Below are 15,852 nucleotides of genomic sequence, written 5' to 3'. Positions count from 1 at the left end.
GAAAAATGAAAGCAGAAAGAAATAACAAGGAGAGAAATAATGAGAATCAAACTGCACCCTGTAACATTATGGTGACATGCAGGTGGTAAAAGTTGGAAATCAACTCAAGAGCTAACATTTTACAATGTACCATTGTACTTTGTTAAAGAATCTTTATCTGCAAACTGTTTTCAACAAATTGAATCAAGATATGTAGGCCTTGCTTTCACAAAATGATAAAATGAGAAGGTATGGATGACAGCAAATGTTGCTGCAGTTTTTATTCTGTTGCTATATTTACACAAGTGTCAACATATGAGCACGGTGTTGTATAACTATGAGCTTGTTTCAACAACTATGTATTCAATGTCAAAATACTTGCTTGGTAAAGTAGAGCAGAGGAGACAGCAACTCAAAAGGAAAAAAATGAAGCTTTTGCATACAACTGCTGCATACAGTAGGACTGCTAGATTTTTACTCATGTGTAACGTGACAGTAAATGAAATATACATTACTGTACACAAAACACATTTAATCACCCCATCAGGCAATGTTTAGTGCATTATTAGCAACATGTCAGCTATTACACTGTTTTGGTGTTTCCTCCGAGCCAAGAGCACGTGTTTGGGCCCACCACCTGTTTCTCATTGAATCCTGGAAGGTTAACAGCTGCCTGGGAAGAAGATGGATACACACACACACACACACACACACATTGCATTATTCAGTGGGGATTCTGTGACTATCCACAAGGTGACAATCAAAATCATATTTTATTTGCAAGAATTCGTGTAGCAGCAAATGTTCGGAGATCATTCGGTGGCACAGCGTTCCTCACACACAGTATTATTATTGAAATCACAATTGGTCACAAAGCATCTAATTTCTTTTTCAACCGTTATTGATTGTGTTGACTGGGTCACACACGCTGAATGGTCTCTCAGTAGCTCTCCTCACTTGTTGATCATGTGTATTCTGTGCCGTGCACATGCATTTATGTGTGTGTTGGAGTGTGGCTCATTTTGTGTGAGTCAAGGGTGCCCACAATTGTGTGCATCAGCAGGGGTGTGCATGTTTTCACTGCTATCTCAGCAGTGTGGTCTTCAACAGAGGAGCCGCTTATGGCCCTCGCTTTATTAGCAGACTTGTCAGTGGTGCTTGGAGTGGCATCCCACAGAGCCCACTCATCTGTTATCAAATATTTATAAATGTCACATAGCTGAGGCCTCCGAATGATGCCAACATATTCTGTGAGGGTCCCAGCTATAATGAGCCAGTTGGTTTATTGAAACCCTTTAGGGTGAGTGTAGCAATGAAAACGATTTCCAACCTACCTTGACCTTTTTTGCATATTCCTTTGTTCTGCAAAAATAATTTAGAGGTATATAATTAAAATCTATCTAAACTGATTTAGTGACTTTAAATATAACGTATTCTGTCACTATGATTTGTCTGGAAAACTTATTTAATTTGCAGAGCGCTTTCAACTTTTTTGGCCCCATTTGCCACATTTGACTAAATTCTGTAATTTTGTTTCTTTTTTAATACACACTGCTTTTAGAGTGTTTGAATTGCATACATAACAATTGGGAGGCTCATCATCCTAATAGTGTTCAATGCCATTGTGTTTATAAAATAAGCAACCTTTTACTTTTACTTATATAATTTATACAGCCTCAGTTTTACTTTACATCAAGTTAAAGTTAAAACAAACTTGACTAGAATAATACATTTTACACACAGTTGCATACATTCATTAACATAAATTAACTTAACTTGGTGTCACTGTAAGCTTGCATATTTTTTCATTTGTTATAAATTACAATTAACTTATTCTATTACAATCTGCAGTAAAAGGCGCCAGTGGTGACTGGTATTTACACTTGCACGCTTTGTTTGTCTGTTTAAAACACTGTCTACTGTCTATCACTAGTGAGGAAGCTGCAACAAAGGAGCTGTGTTTATTCCCTCAGACAGTCCTTGTCCCATTCTGTTTGTTTGAGCAGGAAGATTATCTTAATAGATTAAGTCTAAGTCAGGAGAGAAAAGACTATGCAGAGTGTGTTCAATGTGATGCTGTCCTGGTCGTGAGTTGCTCTTTTTGCATTTTTCATTAACCCTTTAATTTACTGAAGCTTTTAATATCACTACCCTCATTAAATCTTTGTTGGACCCTTTGTTGACATGCAGACTTTGTGAACTGTTTTTTAAATAAAATAGTCTATATTTACATCCATATATACATATCTGAACAATACCACACCATATGTTTAAAGAGCCTTACATCAATTCACAACCAAAGATCATGAGTAATCATAAATCATAATATTTGTACTCTAATGGGCCCCTGCAATGAAAGCCTCTATCCATCACAGGCAAACAATGCCAGAGAGTGGCAATCAAACAGACAGCTGCTTTAAAGCCTGCAGACCTCATTTGCATATTCTACTTCCTGCATCCTCTGTACTCTGTGACACGCAAGCAAGTTTGTCTCCTGTCTCATCACTCGTAAATTCCAAACGGATTACCCCCTGTCTCTGACATGTTAGTAAGAAACAGCTTCGATTTTCAAAAAAATTAAATAAATAATAACTTGCAGGGCGGCTTGTCAAGTTGCGATTGCTAATCTATGAGGGAGGATTTGAATAAGTCCTTGGTGGCTCTGCGCTCTCTCCCCACTCCTCAATCCCTCTCATCCCTCGCTCGGCGGCCGACTCAGAAGGAGGGCCCCTCTTCGAGAGCCCATCGCGCTAAGTGAGATTAATTTCAACATCATAAATAACTCGGAGCAGGTCGCCGCAGGGAGTGTGGAGACTCTGCCGTGTTAGAGTAACAAATGTATTTGACTGTGGTTTACCATTTCAATCCATGCTCTTAATCCTGTCTTTGTTTTAGCGAAGCACTAAAAAGCCAAGATGGGACCTATCACATTGACATGCTGCATTGTCTCCAGTGCGCTCATCTAAATGGGTTCTTCTGAAACGACTGATAGTGTTTAATGAATGGAGATCACATATAACTTGTCCACCATTTTAACAATCGCATTATCCTTGCATATGGCATAAATCAAACCAAGACACCTCGTCCAATAGAGACACGCTGTAATTTGGAAGCACTTAAAGGTGGCAGATGAATTTGTCAAATGGCTTGTAAAAATACTGCTTTGTCTCTGACTGCAATTCAGTCTTTCTATTGTACAGTCATGGGAAAAGTCCAATTCCTTAGTATAATATAACATTTAAATGTAGATCTAAATGATTTAGATTAATTTATCTATAATTAATCCAACAATAGTACAGACAACTAGCCTAATTGTTCATGTTACTGTAATTAGTTTTCATGACAATACTTTTACTAGACTTGAAGCACGGTGCTCAACTGCTTCATTATATCTGCTACAGGATGCCTCTCTTATGTCCACAGTTACTGTACACTCACCTTTATTATTAGGATTATCAGGAACACCATACTAATACCGTGTTTGATCCTATCCTATCAATATAGGCCAACATTTCTAAAGAATGCTTCTAGCACCTTGTTGAATCAATGACACAAAGAATTAAGGCAGTTCTGAAGGCGAAAGGGATCCCCCACACCATTACACCACCACCACCAGCCTGCCCAGTGGTAACAAGGCATGACGGATACATGTTCTCATTCTGTTTACGCCAAATTCTGAGTCTACCATCTGAATGTCTCAACAAAAATCGAGACTTATCAGACCAGGCAACATTTTTACAGTCCAATTTTGGTGTGCTTGTGCAAATTGTAGACTTATTTCCCAATTTTTAGTGGAGGTGAGTGGTACCTGGTGGGGCCTTCTGCTCGTGTAGCCCATCCGCCTCAAGGTTGTGTGTGTTGTGACTTCACAAATGCTTTACTGCATACCTCGGTTGTAACAAGTGGTTATTTGAGTCAAAGTTGATCTTCTCTCAGCTTGAATCACTCGGCCCATTCTCCTCTTACCTCTAGCATCAACAAGGCATTTTGGCCCCCCAGGACTGCAGTATACTGGATGTTTTTCCTTTTTCAGACCGTTCTTTGTAAACCCTAGAAATGGTTGTGCGTGAAAATCCCAGTAACTGAGCAGATTGTGAAATACTCAGACCAGCCCGTCTGGCACCAACAACCATGCCACGCTCAAAGTTACTTAGATCACCTTTCTTTCCCATTCTGACATTCAGTTTGGATATCAGGAGATTGTCTAGACCTGGACGACACCCCTAAATGCATTAAAGCAGTTGCCATGTGATTGGTTGATTAGATAATTTCATTAATGTGAAATTTAACAGGTTTTCCTAATAATCCTTTAGGTGAGTGTATATTACAGCTGCGAGACCAGAGATCTGCTTCTTTACTTTGTTCAAGTGTGTAAATTTAAAGCTGCATTATATATTTATTTTTTTCACAGCTTTAAGACACTGCTGCTGAGCTAGATTTTGTTCAAAACTAACAGTAACAGTGATTGCTAAACCGCATGTCCAGCTGTCACTGAACATCACCTGATGTATCTAAGTCCAACATTCAGTTGCTTTTTAACTGGGTCTTTTGTTAGATGCGCAACTTTCTTAACCAGCTCTTTTAGTTAGGCTTGTTGACATTTTGTGCAGGGTAGGTGGCATAAACTCAGCTTGTCTGAGTTTGCTTTCTGGAAACAGCTGCCAGTGGTTTTAATGTAACTCATTCAGTTAACAGTGGGATACCCAATGGCTCGGGACCTGCTGCGATCTCAATTGAGATGCATGTCAAATAAAAGTTCTTGTTTTAACAGCTGCGCGACCTACTGAAGAATATAGAATACTGATGAAATCGTTAGAACAGCCTCAATATGGTTAATGTAAGATCAACTGACACTTGGAACAGCTGTTAGTTTCTTGAGCAAGTCTTAAAATCCCCAGATTGACCCCAAGCCAAAGCTCAGGATTTAATACATAACAAAAAATAGACACTCTGAAGACTTACACTGGTGTATGACAGAACCAATCCTATCCACATATATGTCCCCATAAATTTAGATATACAGTACATTGTATATTTTCACCCATGAGCCTCTGCCAGAATACGTCTATTTATATGTGAGTGCCTCCACTGTGCTGAATCCTTTGTAACCCCCCCCCCCACACACACACACACACACACACACACGCTCCAAATGCACACACACTTCACCATAAAAACAGCCCTACGCAAGCGAACACAGTCACATTCATTACAACATCAGATTTCAGAATACATGAATATATGATTTGCCTCGCAGAAAAGCTCAACAAACAAAACGCAAAAGAAATCGGCCCACGACCAATGCAATCTAAACAGGATTGACCTTAACTCAAACAACCCTCCATGGTTCCCTGCTGCAGCTGAATTTGCGTGTGTTGGTCTCCATTTATTTGAGGGTGTCAGGGCCTGTTCCGCCTTGTTTACTGTTAAGAGGATGAAAATGAACAGCCAAATAGTGCTCCATTTATAAGCCTGTTTATACATGCTAATACCGAAGGCTGTTTTGCACCCACAGCAGCACTGCTGGATGTGACTCAATCAACACAACGGTGCCCCCCACACACATGTCTTCTTAACCAAGTATGAAAGTACATTTAAAGGTACAGCAAAATTGTGGCCTTGACAGACAAAAAGGATCCTTGGCATTGAGGTGGAAATCTGCTGCAGTGACCCTTTATTTGAAGACTTATGAAGATTTCTTGTTAATGCGATTATCTAATCAACCAATCACATTGCAGCTGCTTCAATAAATGTAGGGGTGTCGTCCAGGTCTAGACAATCTCCTGAACTCCAAACTGAATGTCAGAATGGGAAAGAAAGGTGATCTAAGCAACTTTGAGCGTGGCATGGTTGTTGGTGCCAGACGGGCTGGTTTGAGTATTTCACAATCTGCTCTGTTACTGTGATTTTCACACACAACCATTTCTAGGGTTTACAAAGAATGGTCTGAAAAAGTCAAAACATCCAGGATGCTGCAGTCCTGGGGGGCCAAAATGCCTTGTTGATGCTAGAGGTCAGAGGAGAATGGGCCGACTGATTCAAGCTGATAGAAGATCAACTTTGACTCAAATAACCACTTGTTACAACCAAGGTATGCAGCAAAGCATTTGTGAAGCCACAACACGCACAACCTTGAGGCGGATGGGCTACACCAGCAGAAGACCCCACCGGGTACCACTCATCTCCACTAAAAATAGGAAAATGAGGCTATAATTTGCACAAGCTCACCAAAATTGGACAGTTGAAGACTATAAAAATGTTGTCTGGTCTGATGAGTCTCGATTTCTGTTGAGACATTCAGATAGTAGACTCAGAATTTGGCGTAAACAATATGAGAACATGGATCCGTCATGCCTTGTTACCACTGGGCAGGCTGCTGGTGGTGGTGTAATGGTGTGGGGGATGTTTTCTTGGCACACTTTAGGCCCCTTAGTACCAATTGGGCATCGTTTAAATGCCACAGCCTACCTGAGCATTGTTTCTGACCATGTCCATCCCTTTATGACCACCATGTACCCATCCTCTGGTGGCTACTTCCAGCAGGATAATGCACCATGTCACAAAGCTTGAATCATTTCAAATTGGTTTCTTGAACATGACAATGAGTTCACTGTACTAAGAATGGCCCCCACAGTCACCAGATCTCAACCCAATAGAACATGTTTGGGATGTAGTGGAACGGGAGCTTCGTGCCCTGGATGTGCATCCCACAAATCTCCGTCAACTGCAAGATGCTATCCTCTCAATATGGGCCATCATTTCTAAAGAATGCTTCCAGCACCTTGTTGAATCAATGCCACGAAGAATTAAGGCAGTTTTGAAGGCAAAAGGGGGTCAAACACGGCATTAGTAAGGTGTTCCTAATAATCCTTTAGGTGAGTGTATATCTCCCATAGCCAGCACTCAAGTACAGCACATGTCACTGCATCATAAGTCATTTAATCTGCTGCAGTAGCTTCAAAGAAGGCATATTTCTTAAGTGGAAATACCACAGGGAGATATAAGAAGAGTGTTTTGTGCTTTGCTGGCTTTCATTAAGGTGAGCCTATTTCAACATCCCTACTTATGTCAAATGATATCTCGTACAATTTGTTTTTAATGTTATTAGCACTCACGCCCTATCAGAATGTTGTAACATTTAAAGGAAAGCACTGTAAAACTGCTGTACAATAAAGGTACTGTATTAGCAAGTAAATACATACAATAAGAAATTAGCCCCTGATATACTTTTATTTTCAGGCTTTTACTCTGGACCACACCAGAATTCAAAAACGGCTTTGACAGATTTGGTTGGGAAACATCCTGAAATGCATTGGTTCAACATGTGAAACTCAAAAGAGGATTCAGTCCTGGCATTAAAAAATAACAGTGAGAAGTGTGGTAGTACCCTGAAAATATTGCTCCTGTGGTGCTGGTCATACTGGAAGAGCTGAGCAGAGACTCTGAAGGATTTTCTGTAATAATTATACAGCTGTCAGCAGAGGACATTTCTCCCATGTGCATTGGGTGGCAGGATAAACACGCCTATCTTGTTTCGAACAAAGCATTGGAAGCACGGAAACATAAAATGCTAATAGAATGTTAAACTGTTTGTTACCAGGATATTGTAAAGGTAATATTTAGGTCCTGGTCTGACAAGTCACAGCTATGGAAGAGCGTGGATGCTGCTTTAGCTTTCATTGTTGGTTCAAGCTGTTTCTATTAACAACTATTCAGTGTCAGAAACTTTGGTGGATATTTGCGAGATCCAGATGGAACTATTTTATGGCATGGGAATATATCTGCATATTTCAGTGGTCAAACTGAATATCTTCTTGGCCAGTCAATCTCTGTTTGTGTCTGACATTATTGAAATGGACAGAGCTGATGTGTCCGCTAGGTGCTTTGGGTGTCTGTGATGTCTGAGTGGGAAAAAAAAACCTCCTTGGCTTCCTCCACTACTCTCACTCTCAGGCACACATGCAGAGAGTATTCAACACCTCTTGACAAGAAGAACACAAGTAAAAGCAATGACAAAGTCAATGTTCCTACACCTGCCTTGAATCCCCTCCAGGAGATCTCCACACTTTGGCAACAAAAAAATGACAGAACGGATTAGGCAAACACTTGCCTTAGACTTTATGTTCTGCCTGACTTATTTACTAGGGTGACAGTCTGCAAGTTTGTGTTGACATTTTTTGGCAAGGTAGATTATTGCCAGGTCTTATTAAAAGCCTGATCATGACCATATAAGTGCCAATAGGCACGGCAGAAACAAATCTTTGAGGATGGTTCGGCGAACATGATTCAATACAGAGGGCAACCACACAAACAATCAGACAGGTGTTTAAAGGTCCCATGACATGCTGCTTTTTGGATGCTTTTATATAGGCCTCAGTGGTCCCCTAATACTGTATCTGAAGTCTCTCAAAATTCAGCCTTGGTGCAGAATTACAGCCACTAGAGCCAGTCCAATAATGAGCTTTCTTTAGAATGTGCCATTTCTGTGTCTATAGCTTTAAATGCTATTGAAGAGGAGAGAAAGGGAAGAAAGAAGGTGCCTTTTTTAAAGGTCTTTTTTTTTCTAGAAGGGGGGGGGGGGGTAAATTTTTTTTTAAAAATGTTTTTTTCAATGGAAGCTGGGTTTTTTCAAAATTCTCTCGAGGGCAAAGCAGAGAAAGGGGAGGTAACCTTGCTCCTTATGACCTCATAAGGAGCAAGATTCCAGATCGGCCCATCTGAGCTTTCATTTTCTCAAAGGCAGAGCAGGATACCCAGGGCTCGGTTTACACCTATCGCCATTTCTAGCCACTGGGGGACCATAGGCAGGCTGGGGGAACTCATATTAATGTTAAAAAATCTCATAAAGTGAAATTTTCATGCTATGGGATCTTTAACATGTGCACAGTTTACCTACAAATTTCACCAATGTTTTAAATAATTGAGATAAACTGGCTGTCTGGTTGTTTCTGTTTCTTGCACTATTGACCCATTAAAACTATGGCCATCAGTGTGGCTGCATTCCACAGTTGTCAGCAATACAGTAAATGAGTACATTTCTATTGCAGCTGTTGTAAAAACAGATGGCAAGGATTGATCAATTAATTATTGGAGATTGAGATGATGCGATATGAGATCTTTATTTCAAGAACAAAGATCTGAGTTCAAGTCTGCAGACAAACGCAGTTAGTGCGCAGTGAAACAATATTTTAAACTGTGAGGAGTAGGAATGTCGACCAAAAAATAAAACACATACACTTTTTCTAGCAACTGCCTGGTGTCATACATGCAGAACAAGAACAGCTTGTCAAATTGTTTTGAATCTGCCTGTGACAGAACTTAATATTTTGGTAAAAACTATTGCAAAATGATTTCCGCCAATAATATGAGCGAGAAAAGCTTCGACAGAAATACTTTGTTTGAACAGTCAGGGTTTGTCACACTTTGTTTGCATTACATTGATAATTCTGATCCATATACTTTTATATATAGTTTGATAGTAAAAAGACTACTGAATTTTTAAATTATATTTAGAAAAATGTGAAAACTTTATTATACTGTAGCAATGGTATGGATTTTATGATTGGGGCTATAGTTAAAAATAGATGACAGGGGAGGTTAAAATTAAGAAGGGGTCGGTTATTATTGGGTTTACTGTAAAGCGTAAGAGGATATACAGCAAATACAACACTGAAATTCAACCTGATGGTTCAATCTGATGGTTGAATGTCAACATGACTGTCTCAAGGGCTGGGCTGACTTCAAACATTGTTTGACACACAACAGTAGCTATCTAAATCTACACTGTAGTTCTTTAGCTAGGAAAATGCATAACATTAAGAGTGACAAGAGAAGTTTTCTTGGCTTGAGTTCTGGAAAGAGATTAGTGTGACGAGTCCAAAATATATCACTCAAATATATCAAAACTTTACTTGTGCTATTCAAATTTTGCTTGAATAAAGATAGGAATAAAACTCCATATACAGTCTGATTCACATTTACTTGAAGTCATCTTTTTTGCGCTTAAAAATAACTTTCTCTCCTGAGGGGAGGTAACACTTAATATAATATGGCTTAGTACTTCTTACCTCCACCAAACACAGAAGGCCAATTCTACAGATTTAAAAATAGAACATTGTATTCCCCTCACATGAATGAATTCTGTCTCATAATGTTTCACACACTTCTAAGCAGCAAAATGCTCCAAACAAAACAGCTTGTCCAAATTGAGAGTATATGTGGACGGATGGATGAAGTCAAATCTACAATACCTACAAAGCATGCATGTTGTCATTCTTTTTGTCATCCATCTTGATTTGCTGCCATCTTTCATTCGTACACAGTCACTGCATACTATTGCTGACAGACAGACAGACAGACAGACAGACAGACAGACAGACAGACGCACCCTCTGCACCCATACAAATTTATCATTTGTGCAGTCGCTCAGGACATTTCACAGCTTTGTTTACCTTGGACCCTGCTGTGAGTATTAGGTGGCTGGGCCAGTATTGCAGATGTGATTACCCATTCACAGATCCACCACCTTTCCATCCGCAGAAACCCCCTCCCTATTTTTTTATACGTCCTCTGACACAGTTAATAAAAAAAAAATCCCAAAAGGCATTTTCCTCGAGACCATAATTCACAGCAAGATTCAAAGTCAAAGCTTTATATTTAAGGGGGATTTAACTGTAATGTCATGACAGATACCCAATTAGGTCGTCTCAGGGTGATGTCATCACCAGCAGCCTCAGCCTGCCGTAACTCTGGGAATGCTTCCAGCACTTCTCTGAATGGAAAGATCGACAGGGTTTGGAGTTTATGTACAGCACTGCTGGCATTGAATAGACTGGCTCTGTCTACTCAGTCTGGCCCATATGTTCAAAGTACTGTATATAGGAAGTAGGAACCATACCGCACCAACCAACCACACAAATGCCTTTTCTTGTGGAACCTGATATGAGGAAGGCTTTAAGCTCCCTTGATTTTAGAGTTGTGGTGTTTTTAAGTCATGGTGAAAAACCTGTCTGCATCAATATTTGTGCTTGATTAATTACTTCCCAGTGTTTTTTTATTTTTCTTTAAAATGTTATCAACCCATTACAGTTAACTTTGCATGTACACATTTAAAAAGAATGACCTGCTTCACACAAAGGGTATCACACATTCACACCTAGGAGTTGCCGAGTACAACCACAGCCAGACACTGACTAATGCCAGCCATTTGACATTCATCACTGTCATCATTATTATCAGCTCAAAACAAATATCATCTCATTTGTAAAACTGTCTCCCCCTTTTTTTCTTGCTGCTTGTTTCTCATTCCTACTGCTCTTTCTCACCTCACTTTTAAATTGTCCATAACTTTATTTGAAATGCTGTGCTTTTGAAACAAATGTGTGCTTTAAAGGCAACCTCAGGGCAAGTATCCACAAATAAAGATTGAACAAATACATAATAAAAGAAAAAAAAAAACATTTTGGTAATCCATTCCTTTTTTTACTCTCTATTTCTTTCTCTCTCTCTGAGTTTCTTTCACCGTTTCTATTCATCAACTTCTTTAAAATTTTCTCTTAAATTGTCTGCCTATGTTTTACCTTAACCTATGGAAAGGACTCGGACTAACCGGGATTAATAAATGAAATAGTTGAATATAAAGCATCATGCCAACTCGTTCTAATGCTCTCTGTCATTCTCACAATATAAAACTAACTCCCAAATGATCCAATTTTGTGCACTCACTCACTGAAATAATCTGTGCTGAAAGCAAATAGCCTGGAACTGGTGATTGCCTTTGCCAGACATTTTCTCATTAAATTCCCAGTGTATCAGGCAATTACCAATCCACATACATAGCATTTGGGGGTTAGGGATAAAGAGGGAGCAAGAGAGAGACAAATAAAGAAATGGCCAGATGCTATATGGTCTTCGATAAAGTCATACTCTCGTCTAACCTATGTCCACCCTGTTTATACTTATGCACTTTAGTCTATGCCATATCCGACAGATAGTAATCCCATATGTATATTATTTCCTGGCTAACCCAATCCAGTGTAGCTCAACTCCAGATTTACAGCTTGCTAAAACCATTCCTGGCATTCCACCGCCACACAAAGTGCCATGCAGCATATGCCGTGCCCACAAAACTGGCGTGTTTAAATATTGTTTTTTTTATCATACAGTAAAAAAAAAAGAAGCATACATCTGGTTCAGCTGAGATGTTCTGCTCAAGGCCTAAATGGGGTGGGGTGGTGAGGACCCAACGGCCGTCCCGATCAGGACATATGTTGCAGGATGTCGCCGGTCTTGTAACGGTTCACACATTTTATTCACACTCGGCTGCTTGTTATCTATGTAAATTATGTGTCAGTTCACATGCACAGGCACGACAAGCCCATATGGATCCACTTTTACATTTTAATGAGGTCAGTTTAAAATAAAGCTGATCTGGATAAAACATGGTTACAGTGAGTGGTAGTGTCGATCGGTCTGGTTTATTAGGACGTCTTCAGTAGCTGAAGGAGATGGTGAGAGTTTGTGCTGGTGGTGATGGAGGTGAGAGTCACTCATTTACATCCTAAAAATTGTGGTTAAACGTGTTGAGAGTGAAATTTAAAGTTTATGGTGACATAAGAAGTACCACTGCAGAGAGTACAGAACTTTGTAGGGACAGTAGGTCGTGTGTGATGGATTATGGAATAAGCATGCACACAATTTCGCACATATGGAATGCCCATCCACAGGCATGCACAAACACTTAATCAGACGCATGAATGCACTGGCATGCACAAACACACTTTTACCTAAATACAGTTGCAGTCAGTTAAAGCATGCAAAGTTCATCATATCGTTGAACTGGTTTCTTCAATGTATCTGTCAGGTTACTGGCGGTTATAAACATGCAGCCTCTCTCAGCAATGACACAAATTTACTTTGTTCTTAAAATTTTAAATGGCTTACACTGTGCTTATATACATTGTTAGACATAGTCATGCTGTTCTACCACGTGGTTAAATACAGGGGTGAAGAGGTCTGGAGAAATAAACCCATCCTATGAAATGTTGAAAAAATTTTTTTTAAAGTCACAAAGACTGAAGACTGCAAAGTTGAAAATGTTGCTGTTTCAATTTTTTTTTAAAGGAAAAATTCAATAAGTATTTTGGTGATGTTTTTATAATGTCAACCTGCAGTAAAACTGATGGTTGGCATAACAGGTAAGATTAATCTATACATTTGGACAAAAACCGATGGATATATTTTAACAACTTGGGGTTAAATTATTGTCAAAACAGACAGAGCTCTTTGCAAATGCTTTCTAAAGCGGCCCGCAAACACTGATTTTGACACGGTTTTCAGATACAGTGCACGTGTGACAAAATGAGTCACATCTAGAAAAAAAAACTGCCACAGCAGCCTCAGTAAATCCAGTCCTCGTGTATAAATCTCAGATAAACAATGTCCGTAGATATTAGACGCTCCAAGAACAGTGACATCCTTAACCCTTGCGCCGTGTTGGAGATTTTGCCTTTCCTATTTCCTCTCAAGTGGCATTGTTTGAAATATGCTTTTTCATTTTGTCTCTTGTTGTTTTTCTACAGCCATAAATGTATCATGATGTGACTCTCTTGAACCTGTCTCCTAGAATAGAAAGATTTCTTATCTCACTGGGGCTACATGGTTAAATAAAGGTTAAATTAAAACGAGACAAATAGGCCACAGAAAAACTCGGATTCCTACCATCTCGGACATAGAGATCAGCATCATCCCTTGCCATCTGTTGTCCGCATAATAAAAAAGCCCCCGTCACAATCATCCTCTCAGAATCAAATCAGAAACCGACTCAAGATGCAAACAGCGAAGGAGACCGTGGCTCCAGCAGCCTGTCAGCTCCGCTCACATCTTTATCTTTTCTCTGTGTCTTTCTACAGAGAAGACAAGTGGGAGAGGGCCCTGCCTGTGGCGTACTGAAGAAGGAAACGTCCATTCTAATATCCTGTCTGGGCTGTATACTCTCTCCGTCAGCCTCACGTCTATCTGTGGATCTGGCTGGATCTGGTGTAGGGAGGATGCAGCCGCGCTGATATCTGATGTTCTCTCTCTTTTTGCATTTAACATGGCAAGGACATGCAGCAAATGACTAGAGAAAGGTGACACACATCCTATGTGGTTTATGTAGAAATAAAGTCATAGACTGTGTAAGCGTATTTGTATAGAAATATAGTTTTTACCAAATGCAATCTATTGTGTGAACAATCCTAAAATAAGGGTCAAAACAGAAATAGGAGAATATGAGACCAAATTACTTATTAAGACAGGTAATTTTGGTAGTGTGGTATATGAGAAGTAAAGTGCAAAAACATTAAATCATTGAGTATTTAAACAAAATAATCTGTCAGCATTCTGAAGATGCATGACTTTCACACATGGATTCAACACAGAATAACTAATTTGTCTCAAGGTCCCAGCACACTGACTGATTGTAAAACCATCATTTGCTTATTTTTGCCAGATTCCTATACTGTTGGCCTGCAGTAGCAACCACCAAAGCAATATTGTTTCAAAACAGCAGTGAGCAAACATCACATGTCCCGTTTGTACATACATTTTTGCGAAAACCCAACTGATATAGTAAAAAGTGTACAGTATTTCTATTTCATAAGCAGTAACTTCACACAAAGACACCAGCAGACCCTGAAACAAACTGGAGGAAGTGAGGAAAGGAAACAGAGGGAGAAAAAGACACAAAACGGCAGCTGCACATCGGCCAGAACCCCATTCATGGCACCTCTCCATCTTGCCTTGCATGACCTTCTCATAAAGTACAGGCTGTGGGGTTTTTCCCAGTTTAAAAATAGTCCCTGCTATATTCTACACTTCACTGAATTGTTTCGATAGTGAGTTTTTTTTCTTCTTTTTCTTTCCCACTAAAACTGGTGCTTTCACCTCACCCTGCATTGCGTATTGTATGACAGAGTGTCAGAAATATGCCCATGGTGTGTACAATACCAACCATCAAGCATGTTTACCCTTACCCTTACCCTTACCCATGCTCCTGCACTTCCAGAGTTTGTCTGAGGCTATACAAAGCTCCCATTGTGCAAAAGCAAGCATCAGGCAGTACAAAGTTCTCTTTCTGAGATTTATTGTCACTCAAAAATACACATAAAAGGAACTGGCTGAATGCTCAAAGAAAAGCTGTGAAATTATTATTTCCACACACCTTCTTTTCTTATGGTGTTCCACTGTAGCATTGCTGGAAACCGGCGACATATGAAAATAGCCAAACATAACAGAAGAGTAGTAGGAGGTTTCTCTAGTGTGGAGGGGATACAGGCAGTCATGGTGTGTCAAAGAATAAAGGTTATAAGGATTTAATCTTTTTTTTTTTTCATCTGATGAAACATCTACAGTCTTTTGTAATAAATCCATTTCAAAACTAAATTAATCTACATGATAACCAGTCTGTCAACACCTCATTGAGAGTGTTTCTATTTCAACATCTTTTTGGAACAAAGAAAATCAGAAAGATGCAGAAATTGATGATTGCTAAATGACTGCATTCAGTATGCTCTTTCCCCTTTCACCTGATTGGTGAAAATTACTAACGACCTTTTAACTGCTGCAGACAAAGGTCTTGTCTCCATTCTTGTTTTACTAGATCTTAGTGCTGCATTTGACACAATTGACCATTCAATCCTGTTACAGAGATTGGAACACTTGGTTGGCATTAAAGGAATTGCTCTGAGTTGGTTTAGGTCCTATTTCTCTGATCGATCTCAATTTGTGAATGTTAATGATAAATCCTCCAAGTGCACGCTAAAGGTTAGCCATGGGGTTCCTCAAGGCTCAGTGCTTGGACCAATTCTATTCTCCTTATATATGCTTCCTCTA

General features: G+C 39.6%; 1 long non-coding RNA gene across 2 annotated transcripts; it reads right to left on the bottom strand.

The window, feature by feature from the left end:
* Window positions 1-229: 229 nt before the first annotated feature.
* On the bottom strand, window positions 230-13,966 carry LOC120564955. Of its 2 annotated transcripts, XR_005640171.1 has the most exons (3): window positions 13,699-13,966; window positions 10,672-10,750; window positions 230-652 (listed from the first exon to the last, which is right to left on the bottom strand). It is a non-coding gene; the product is annotated as an uncharacterized LOC120564955 (long non-coding RNA). The 2 variants fall into 2 exon arrangements; XR_005640170.1 differs by lacking the exon at window positions 10,672-10,750.
* Between the last annotated feature and the right edge of the window lie 1,886 nt (window positions 13,967-15,852).

The sequence above is a fragment of the Perca fluviatilis genome, chromosome 9, assembly GCF_010015445.1.
Source record: "Perca fluviatilis chromosome 9, GENO_Pfluv_1.0, whole genome shotgun sequence".
Lineage (NCBI taxonomy): Eukaryota > Metazoa > Chordata > Actinopteri > Perciformes > Percidae > Perca > Perca fluviatilis.
This window is presented reverse-complemented; position numbering and strand designations above follow the sequence as displayed.